Source organism: Chenopodium album, chromosome 23, assembly GCF_948465745.1.
Source record: "Chenopodium album chromosome 23, dcCheAlbu1.1, whole genome shotgun sequence".
Lineage (NCBI taxonomy): Eukaryota > Viridiplantae > Streptophyta > Magnoliopsida > Caryophyllales > Amaranthaceae > Chenopodium > Chenopodium album.
Genome location: NC_137856.1, coordinates 30,292,944 through 30,305,038, shown reverse-complemented (window position 1 = coordinate 30,305,038; position 12,095 = coordinate 30,292,944). Strand labels below are relative to the sequence as shown.

Below are 12,095 nucleotides of genomic sequence, written 5' to 3'. Positions count from 1 at the left end.
ATCTTTTTCAACTGAGGGAAGCCGCTCAACGACTTTGTTTTTCTCAGTGATCTGAGTCTTCAAACTTTGCACCTCTAGCTCGAGGTTGGCAACCCTCTCAGCCTTGATCTTCAGCTCCGACATCTCTCTGTCGTCTTTCTCTTTTATTTTCCTTAAGTCATCCAGAGCTTTTTCAGCATTTTTGATGACTTCTTGCATAGCACTTTCGCTGGCGGAGGCTTGATGATGCTTCTCCTGATAGTAACGATACATCTCAACCAGCTCTGTGCCAGACATGACGGCCTACAGAAATGTATATACGTAAAAATAGGAAAGCCGAGAACGCTACATAAAGATATATATATAAAGAAATAAAGTAATAACATATATACGTACCTTCATCATGTTGTGCATGTGAACAGCAGCAAGGGGGCCGATTGGACCAGCAGGTCTGTCCATTGGCAGTGTCAAATTGCTCAACAACCGATAACCGAGATTCCCACCTTGCATTGGGTCATCGGTTATCATAGATTCGTTCCGGCCGACATCCATGGCAGGTTGCCAACGGTCGCCGGAATGGCCGGGAGGGACAGCAAACCCCTTCAGAACTTCATCTGGAAACCTTCCAGAAACACGTTCAATCCATTGATTGGACCGATAAGTCAAGGCTGGGATGCTAGAATCCGACCCAACCGTTGTAGGAGCAATTACGGTGGTTGCCTGAGGTAGACGGGGAGATTCAGCAGAAGTGAGATCTTCGACCTCGATACCCTGAATAACCTTCTTCACAACGGCCTCAGGGCTTTTAGCTTTGTTAGCAGTCGGGGTCTTTTCAGACACCGACTGGTCTTTCTTCTTCTCGGGCGCCGATTGCTCCCTTTTCTTTTCGGCTCGCCCTTCAGGTTGCCTGGGGCTGGAGATCACAATGCCGCCTCGCCGGTTGGCTAGAGGTGTTAGTTTTCTTTTCTTGGTATTTTCATCGGCCATGATCTCAGCTCTTCTCTTGGCACTAATGGCTGGAGCACGCTCGCAAACGGAAGCAAGAGTATCGTAGGGGTCGGAAGCTTTGGGGCAGCGCCTGATAACCCTTGTCCCGTCAACAGATAGGCCGAGTTGTCTGTTATCCAACTTATCAATACCTGGTGAAAAGGAGTGTAAATTCAATCAGTTAAATGCGAATATATATAAAAAAAATAATAATAATAAAAGGGAAAAGAAGGTAGCACCAAACAAGCAAGCTACGCCGTTTTCATTATGAAAAAAGAAAATGAATAATTAGTGAATAAGAATAATAAAGCCAAGAAGGATAAGCTATACCATGCTGGTCAGTCCAACAAAGACCGACACGAGAAAGCGGCGCGTTGCCCAGAATGTAACTCACATTCGGCACCCACACCGCAGGAATAAGACGAACCTTGCCGTCACCTTCATCATGTTCAGAGATGTCAAAATAATTGACAGCCCTCTCTTCATGTTTCCCGAGATCTCTCTCTGGGACTGAATCAAAGTGGGGATGAGGCTTGAAAAAAGTTCTCCTCAAAGGAAAATCCTCTGGGACTGACATGAAGAAAAACTTATCCTTCCAACCTTTGCAGCTAGATAATTTAGGATGGACGGTATATTTATGAGGTAGGGTATATAAAGACCACCACCCATCTGACTGACCATCTCTCTTTAAGGTAATAAGCCGCCTGAATACATTAAGGGTTAGAGGGAAGTTCCGATATAGCATAACCCAAACTGTAGCGATAACGACACGAATGGTTTGAGGGGTTAACTGGACCAGGCAAACGTTCCAAGCCTTCAAGATTTTAGCAACAAAGGGATGTAGAGGAAAGCGGAGGCCGAAATCCAAGTGCTTCATGTAAACAGCAACGGAACCAGCTGGACAATCCAACACTGAAGCTCCAGATGGAGGGAGAGACAACTCATACCCATCAGGTAAGTTAAAGAACTTTTTCGCACGACGACAATAGTCCTTTGTAATTGCCGTTTTCCTAAAAGCTTCACTTATCTTTTCCTTTGCTACTTTTCCGTCGCTGGCAAGGACCATAGGTTGTCGGAACTCAGCCCTATCAGTCTCAGAACTATACCCCTCGTCCAGATTCTCTTCCTGGATAACCTCAGCCGTTAAATCAACAATGTTATCCCTACTCTCATTATTTACACTGTCTTCCTGAGCGTCGTCATCTCTTAAAACTGAGTTGACGGCAGAATCATGAACAGGAGATGACGGACCTTCTTCAGGTGTCAAAGGGATATCATCCTCAAGTTCTTCTTCAGAAGAACTTACAACCTGACCTTGTCCAGGTCTTTTGCTAGATTTCGCTGCCTTGGTGGCCTCAGCTGCTTTGGCTGCTTTGGCGGCCTCAGCGGCTTCACGGGCGGCGGCTTGGGGTTGATAACTTGTACTCTTTACCCTTGGCATAGTGTTTATACCTATATTGCCAACGTTAGTGCCGTATTGATTAAAATATCGTCTCCCAGTAAAGCTGCGTAAGTGATAACGGACATTAACAGGCTCAACGTCAAGAATTTCGGTATCGGCAGGGATATCAGGGTTAGTAGGGTGAAGGGCACTTTCACGGTGGGCAATGGTCCTATGTATCATAAAAGCGCGTTTTTCTTCTTCAGAAGATAACGTCTCAAAAGGATAGTCAATATTATCAGAAAGGGAAGACGAATTACCCTGATTACTACCGGTTTCTTTGCCTAAAGATTGCCTAATTAAACGACGCCTAGCAGTACTAAGATTAGGAAAATTCTCTTCAACACTATCTTCAGACATTTAATTGAATATAAGAAAATAAAAAAAAAAAAGAGGCATGAAAAATCAGGGGTTAGGGTACAAAAATACCTTCGATGAAAATCGCGGATTTGACGCCTCTAACTGATAAGGAAACGACGAAGAAAGAGAAGATACGCCTGAGGAGACGGAATGCACAAACCGAACGCGAAGAAGATAAGAAAGGAAAGAACTTTGGTCGGTAACTTAAACTTTTTCGACAAAAAAAAAAACTAGGAAAAAATGCGAAGTAATGAGGAAATGGCGGAATTTTGATCTAAAGAGAAGAAACTGAAAGGCCAATTGAAGTGAAAGGCGGTTCAGAGATCTGACGGCTGTTAATTGACAAGCTTTTTCAAAAAGCAGCGGCAGGATTTGTGACACGTGTAAAAATTTTCCCGCCCAAGCAAACAAAAAAAAAAAGAGAAGAAAAACGGTTAAACTACCATAACGTCCACTTTGCACTGAGTTGACCTTGTATGTTATCAGCATACAAGGTCACTTGGGGAGGAAAACGGAGTTTTTCGCTCCCAGGTTCTTTATAATAAGTTGACCTTGTATGTTATCAGCATACAAGGTCACTTGGGGAGGAAAACGGAGTTTTTCGCTCCCACGTTCTTTATAATAAGTTGACCTTGTATGTTATCAGCATACAAGGTCACTTGGGGAGGAAAACGGAGTTTTTCGCTCCAAGGTTCGCTATAATAAGTTAACCTTGTATGTTATCAGCATACAAGGTCACTTGGGGAGGGAAACGGAGTTTTTCGCTCCCAGGTTCTTTATAATAAGTTGACCTTGTATGTTATCAGCATACAAGGTCACTTGGGGAGGAAAACGGAGTTTTTCGCTCCAAGGTTCGCTATAATAAGTTGACCTTGTATGTTATCAGCATACAAGGTCACTTGGGGAGGAAAACGGAGTTTATAAAAGTTACCCTCTGCCGAATTAATAACAAAAAGTACTGAAAGTAGCAAATTAAAATGACACTTCTCATCAAAAGAACATAGAGCTTGAAAATATATGAATGTGTAGAAACTAATTGAAACTTTGTTAATACACAGTACTTAACAGAGTGCAAGAAACGTTGTTACAACAAAATTTCCAATTTAGGGAAGAGTCTGAAGAATGAGATGTGGAACCCAAAGTTTGTTCTGTTAGGTTCAGCATATCTCCCATGATTAACCGAGCACGATGATGAATGATCATACGTCCTCACTTGGGGGGCTAATTGTATGGGATGATATCCGGGCATGACCGATATCTTGCGAAAGCACGTGACCAGATCACGAGAAGACGCCGATATGTTACAGAAAGAGGACATGTCGGCCTGCCGCAATTCAACACGTGGCAACAGAAACTCGACACTTGGCGCGAAAGGTTGTGCATGGGTGAAAGCCACCTGTCAAGGTAGATTACTATAAATAAGTAGGTAAGACCTCATTAATGGGGACAATTTTTTAATGACTCTCTCTCTCTAATCTCTCTCTACTTTCTTTCTCTTACTTGTCTTCTCTTCTCAAATACTTTCTGACTTTATCATCGGAGTGGTTATCCCCGGATCACCCCGGGGTTAGCTAACCTCTTCTCATTGTGTAGGTTCTCAGCTTGCCGATAGGGGTATCAGAATCTCAGTTTCGAGTTCCTGGAGGAGTTGGGATCAGACGGAAACAAAAGAAGATGTGGGTGATGAATGCGCTGGAATAGGCTGCTGCGAGGTCCCTATTCCAGACGGAGTAACCGACATTAATATAATGGCTTCGAGTATGCATCACCATATCAATGTGACCAAGTTTAACCCGTGCAGTGCCGCGTTTGTTGTGGCAAAAAATGATAAAATATTCGCCTTCAATATTCAAAACTTTCTACAACAAAACGACACTTCTTTAAGTAATTACAAAGTACCAATGGTCTATAATTGGTCGATTGGAACAAATAATTGTACAGCAGCATCTAAACAAGGTAATAATTATTACCTATGTAAGGAAAATAGTACCTGCTACGACCCGTCTGTTGGGGAATGGGGATATCGTTGCCAGTGTAACCCTGGTTACGAGGGTAATCCCTATCTTTACGCTTGTCAAGGTAATTCTATCTTTTTCATTTTGGGTCTCGAGTTTTTATTAGAATCAAGAACTTTTACAATATTCACATAATCATTTTTTTATCGATTTAGTAAAAAAAAAGATCTATTTACAAATCTATTTTTTTTAAATTAAAGATATTATTGTTAGTTAAAAGTGATGCATTGACAAGTGTCATATCATCATAACATCATTTCAATGTAGCTAATTGAGTGTTCTGTGTATATATATAGACATCGACGAATGCGCGCACAGTGAACTGAATTCATGTGAGAAACCAGCGTATTGTACTAACACGCCGGGAAGTTACAATTGCACCTGCCCTAAAGACTTCGTCGGCAGTGGCACAAAATCTGCTCATTGTCATTTCATTGCTGATCGAAGTGGTGCTATCCGAAAGAGAATGCAACTGGCAATAAAAATCATCCTTGGTGAGTATTACTAGTTTATTCTCTCTAAAATTACATATTTCCTCCGTTTCTATTTGTTAGTCTCATATACTCAATCTGGTGTTTCAAAAAACAGCTCGTTTTGTGTGTGGCTAGCCACACCGTGTGATCACTTACAAAAGAATAAATTAACCCTATAATGCTGACCAAGTAACCTCTAAAATATTGACTAAATAACTCCTATAACACTAACTGAGTAACCCTATAATATTGACGAAATAACCCCTTTAACGTTGACCAAATAACCCCTATTACACTACGTAATAACCCTTGCCACACGGTGTCGCTAGCCACATATAAGACTTTGTGTTTTTAAAATCTACTCATATTGAATGTATTCCATTTTAAACTTAATTTTTTTATTCTATTTTATACATATTAAATTCTTATTGGTGAAATTAACCTATTGTGGATTAATGACATGACTTTATGTACGTAAGGAAACCCACCCTTAATAATGCAATTATGGGTGATGTTTTCCCAATAAAATCAAAAAATTAAATAAGGTAAAACAAATTATGACATGTTTTGTGCTTTAATGTTAAATTCCAAATATTCTTAATTTCTTAAATTATGTGATTTATTCCATATGGGATTATCATATGAAAGCAAAGGAAGTATCAACTTATTTATTCTTATGAATCATAATGTTAATTTAACTTCTTTTTTTTTTTTTTTTTTTTTTTTTGGTACAAAAAATCAATATTTTTTATTTGAAACAAATACTTGAATATATTTTTAAAAAAACACAACTCGAGTTTATCAAAATTTATTGATCATTAAACATTAAAAAAATACAAATTTAATGATTATAGGATTTTAAATTAGAATTAAGTTTTATGTTAACTATAACCTGTGCAATATACAATTTTTTTAGAGGAACTCGTACGATGCACTCATATACCTCATAATGTCCCTACTTTGTTGATATGATTTGACCGGCACAATGTTTTATAACATACTTTGACTAAAACAATGCTTTATACAAATTTAATTGACTTATTTTTGTGACAATAATTAATAATCAAGGTTATATATATATATATATATATATATATATATATATATATATATATATATATATATATATATATATATATATATATATATATATATATATATAGGTGTTAAATTGAATTGTTATTATTATAAATAAATCAAATAATATAAAATTAAAGCTTAAGTGTCAATCCTTGTTAGAGAAAAAGACTTTTAAAGGAAAAAAAATATGATGTAGAATGGTACAGAGTACGGGAGTAGTACGTTATTCTAATAAATTACATGTTTGTTTTTTTTTTGGAAGACTAATATATTACATGTTTGTTTATTATAGAAAAATACCTTTATATTTTATTTTATTTTTTGAAATAAGGAAAAAAAAAATACATACTATAAAATATATGAAAGACATGTTAAATATTTTCACATAATGCATATATATAATATATTTCTTCGTATATAGTTGACAAAATAAAAATTAAAAATTATAGGATTTATATATAAATTAATATTCGTGAAGATTTGTATATATATATTTTTTGAACGGTGAATATTTGTATATTAAAAAAAATAGTATATTAATAATACCGAAAAAAAATTTAATCAAAATATTACAAGTGTCATGTCAGATTCGCTTTTAGTATTATGTTATTGGTTTTAAAATTAAAGATGTTATGATTTTACATTTTAAGTGGTTCAAGGACAAACTTTAGTAATTGAGGGTGTATTTAAGTTTAGAGGAAGTATTTAATTATTTTGTAGATGTGAATAAAAGCCATATACAACTATAAGTCAAAATATGCCAATAGCAATGATGATTAGAGTTGACAAAATAAACTGCTAATAATGATTTTAGGGAACATAGTTCATGCTATGATTGTACTAATTACGAGTACATGCTTAAATTAGAAGCACTAAAACAAAGACAATTCTATTAAAACTTCGGTGACATGTTCAACCACAGTTGGGACTTGGGAGTTGGGAGTTGGGAGTGTTGATATTTGATCGTACAGTCGTACCATTAATTGAAAGTGTCATCATGTTTCTAATTTTTTTTTAATACTCCCTCCGTCCCCTTTTGATAGTTTCTTATGGGTAAATTTTAGTCCAAAAATGTTCACCCCATTTGTTTTTTCCAACAACCATTAATATTAATTTTTTACAAAAATTCCCTCCAATTTGCAACAATACTTGTGCAAATTTAAATTTTTCATGTAAATTTTGTTTTCCCATGTACTTTTATTACTTTTTCTCTCTACTTTTTTGCATACCAATTGTCAATTTACTTTTTCAATGAACTTTTACTATTTTTATTTGTGTTTATTAATTCCCGTGAAAATTGCCCATAAGGGACTATCAAAAGGGGACGGAGGGAGTAGTTATTTAATTTAAATCCGTATTGTAATCATTATTAAATATAACCACACTACTTACACTCCATATAAGGATATAACCAATCAAATGCTCAAAATTATAGACAGGTTCTTTTTATCTTATTTTCACTTAATTTAATGGGAAATAATTTAAATAGGTTCAAAAAAATAAGATAAGTTTTGATCAATAGTTATACATGTTTTGTTAAAAACACAATAGTAGTTATACATGTTTAGTTTATCACTAAAATATGCTCTAATTACTTATAAAAAGTTTCACTCCCTCTGTTTTGTAGTATAGTGTAGGTGGGGTTGGTAGTGTTGCAATTATATATTATAAAACAAATGAAAAAAAAAAAAAGTGTTGCAAACTTGCAATTATTATGAGACAGAGGAAATAATTAAATAAGTTTAAATAAATACCATAAATTAGATAAATAAAAGTAATTATTGAAAATCAAATGAATAAAAAAAGAAACTGACGAAGTATCTTTCATCCCTTAAAATTGACAAAAGGGAACAAATGGAGCATCTTTCATAGCATTTTAAGGTCTCCCTTAGAATAGTTTATACTCTATTCAAATTGCTTGATAAAGGAAAGAAACTGATATTTAATTAGTCATTACTCTTAATCACCCTTTCCGTTGAATTTTATTGTTCCTTTTTATGTTGGTTAGGCCAGTAAGTTTGATCTCCACTACTTTTTTCTTTTTTTGTTTGGCAATGTCACGTTTATAATTATATAGGATCCTAGCATTATCATACCAAAAATTCATAAAATGTCATAGAGAATGCTTTGGAAGTCATATGATCTTAGCATTCTCACGCTTCAACTGGGTGAAACATGACAAGCTAGGTCACTATGGACCATTAATTGTGGATGTGCTTGATAATAGGTTATGCAAATAATCTATTACTTTTGTAGTATAATAGAGTATATAAACCAATTTTGAACTTTAACCATCAACTTAAATTTTTAGTTGTGTTTGGTCCATTAGCATGGTTGCATGGTATCAAGAGCCAACATGACATAAATGTCACAGGTTTGGATCTCATCCGTTCCCATTTCAACACTTCAAGTCCAAAAGGCTCTCACGTGAAAGAATATGATAGAGTATATAATCCAATCTAGGGCTTCGACTATTAGGTTAAAGTTTTGGTTGAATTGGATCTTTAACAGTGTTAAATAATAAGGGCCACCACAAACTAATTTACTTAAGATCATTTTTCATGACTACATGCCAGTTTTATCACTCGAGCGCGTAATTGTTTTAATGCAACACTTTGATTTACACCATGTTATTAAGTAGTTTTTCTCATTTAAAATCTTTGTACGAGACCAAGAAAAGTAGTCTAACACATACAACTTATTAACACTTAGATTATTATTTATGTGGTTAGGTGTTGGTGCCGGCATCATTGTATCTTTGTTGGCTGGATTTTGTTTACATTGGCAACTTGGAAAAAAGAAGATCCAAAAACTAAAGAAAAAATGCTTTCAACAAAATGGTGGTCATATTTTACAACAAAAACTTTCAAGACGAGATGTATCAGTTGGCAATATGGTTAAAATGTTTACAATTGAACAACTACAAGAGGCCACAGATAACTATAATGAGAATAACATCATTGGTCGCGGAGGTTTTGGCATGGTTTTCAAAGGAAAATTACCAAACAACCAAATTGTTGCCATCAAAAGGTCACTCAAGGTAGATTCCACCCAAGTTGAGCAATTTATAAATGAGGTCATTGCCTTGTCCCAAATCAACAATAGGAATGTGGTAAAGCTCTTAGGTTGTTGTTTGGAGATAGAAGTACCATTACTTGTTTATGAGTTCATAAGTAATGGTACATTGCATGATCATTTGCATGATGAAAGAAGAGTAGAATTTTTTATTTGGGATATTCGCTTAAGAATTGCGACACAAGTTGCTCAAGTCTTGGCCTATTTGCATACTACAATTTCTATACCGATAATTCACAGAGATATTAAGTCTGCAAACATTCTCTTGGATGATAAGTACACAGCAAAAGTTGCTGATTTTGGAGCTTCTAAGCTAGTGCCGGTAGATCAAGAGCAGTTAGGAACTATAGTTCAAGGAACATGTGGGTATCTTGATCCAGAGTACATGCAAACTGGTGAGCTCACTGATAAGAGCGATGTTTATAGCTTTGGTGTTGTTCTTGCTGAGTTACTAACTAGAGAGAAGGCGATTGCATATTCTAAGCCGGAGAGTGAGAGATGCCTTGCTATACATTTTCTTAGGAAGCTTAAGGAAGATAGATTGTTTGAGATCCTTGATGACAAATTAGTAAGTGATGGTGCAATCGAGCAGCTTAAGGAAGTAGCTAATCTTGCAAGAAGGTGCCTACAGCTTAAAGGAGAGGATCGCCCAACAATGAAAGAGGTCGCAAGAGAGCTAGAAAGGATTACATGTATTACTTCTTCTCATCCATACTCGTCAAACAATAACATGCCACTCCAAGAAGAGAGTGAAAATATGCTTGGTGAGGCGCATGATTTCAACAATGGCTATGACAACAATGACATGAACTACTCTTCAAGTAGCCAAGGTTGAATTGTGTAGTTGGTGGTGCTTTTGGACTATGCATGGGAGATGATTTTTATGCTTGTTCACTACTTCATGTTCGACAAAGTTCTAGCTAGCTAGCTAGTTGCATCTATATAGTTATGATGTTTAATTTGTGCACCATATATATATAATTTAATGTGTTTAAAGTTCTAGTTTTCCGATTGTGTTCAAAGTTCAAGTACATGCACACATGTTAAATAATGGGATATTAAAATTCTCTTAAGTGATAAACTAATTGAATTGTGTTAGTTTTTTATGCTTGTGGTGGTTTGATTTGTGCCCTTAGTTCCTCCTTAATGCATTGCAAAGCAAGCTGTCTTACTCTTGTAATTTTTTTTATACAAATTTCTTTCTATTTAAAAAAAAATAAAAAAATTTAATTAAAAGTATATACTAGTATTAATTTTATTAATAGAATCTAATGATATTTAAAAAGTCTTAGCAATATCAACAAAGATGAACTAAAAATTAAGAACTTTATAATAAAATTGAGGAGGGTCTTTGGTGGGTTGGGGGTTCTAGCTAGGCGGTTGAGGTGGAGCAGCGTCGCCGGCGGTGGGGCCGTGGGGCTTGGAGTAGCGTCGCCGGAAGGGGAGATAGTGGCTGGGTAGGTGGGGTGGCTGGTTTGGTGGTAGGTTTACTTTTTTAAAAAAAATTAAATTATTCAAACCATACTTAGTTTTTATTAATTTTTCTTTTTAATGAAATAAGGTTATAAATGGGATGAAATTCTTAAAAAAGGTCATTTTGTATAATTTAATTTTAAGAGAGTCACCATGTGTGCGTAGTAAAATAAAGTTGGGAGTCACCGTTGAAAATTTCCCATTATATTTTAAAATATGAAAAAATTTAGTAAGAAAAGATATATAGTAATTATCAGTTGACATCATTCCTTCAATTTTCAAGTTTATTTACTGTTAAAAAAATAGAATAAATTTTTTTTACCATTCTCATACATAATAAGAAAATTTGTCAACAAGAACAACCCCAAAGATAGGCAATTTTGTGAATAACTACCCGTTTTATAAAAAATTTGTGAACAATTACTTGAGGGGTTACTTAAGGGTTACTCGGTTAGGGGTTACTTGCTCATGAGTAACTCGAGTTACTCGGTCAGGGGTTACTTGAGGGGTTCGGTCAGGGGTTACTTGAGGGGTTTGATCAAGGATTATTAATTACTCGGTCATGGGTTACTTAAGGGGTTACCCGGTCTGGGGTTCCTCGAGGGGTTATTCTTTCAGGTTTACTTTAAGGGTTACTTGAGGGGTTCAATTCGGTCAGGGGTTACTCACTCATGGGTAACTTGAGAGGTTTGGTTTAGGGTCCGGGTTACTCGGTCAAGGGTTATTAGAGGGGTTGCTCGGTCAGGGGTTTAATTTAATCGAGGGGTTCAATTAGGTCTTACGAGTTATTCGGTCAGGAGTTACTTGAGGGGTTACTCGGTTCGAAGTAACTCGAGTAACCCCTGACTAAGTAACTCGAGTCATCCTGGCTACACAGCGTGACCAGCCACACAAAAAAAAAAATCCCCCATTTAAAAATAAGGTGGCCAGTGGCTCAAGTAGAAATGAGGGGAAAAATATGACTTAATGTGAGTATTGATTGTCAGTTTATTGAGTTAAATTATTTTTCAAATCTTTCCGTACAATTTAAGAATTATAAAAAAAATGGTGTTTTCGAGTAATACTTCGTATATCATTATTTTGAGGGTTAAAATACATGATTAAAACAATATATATATATATATATATATATATATATATATATATATATATATATATATATATATATATATATATATATATATATATATATATATGTATATATATATATAT

At 35.5% G+C, this 12,095-nt stretch overlaps 1 pseudogene; it reads left to right on the top strand.

Moving 5' to 3' along the window:
• The first annotated feature begins 4,668 nt into the window (after positions 1-4,668).
• On the top strand, positions 4,669-10,245 carry LOC145607339 (wall-associated receptor kinase 5 pseudogene; annotated as a pseudogene).
• The last annotated feature ends 1,850 nt before the right edge of the window (positions 10,246-12,095 follow it).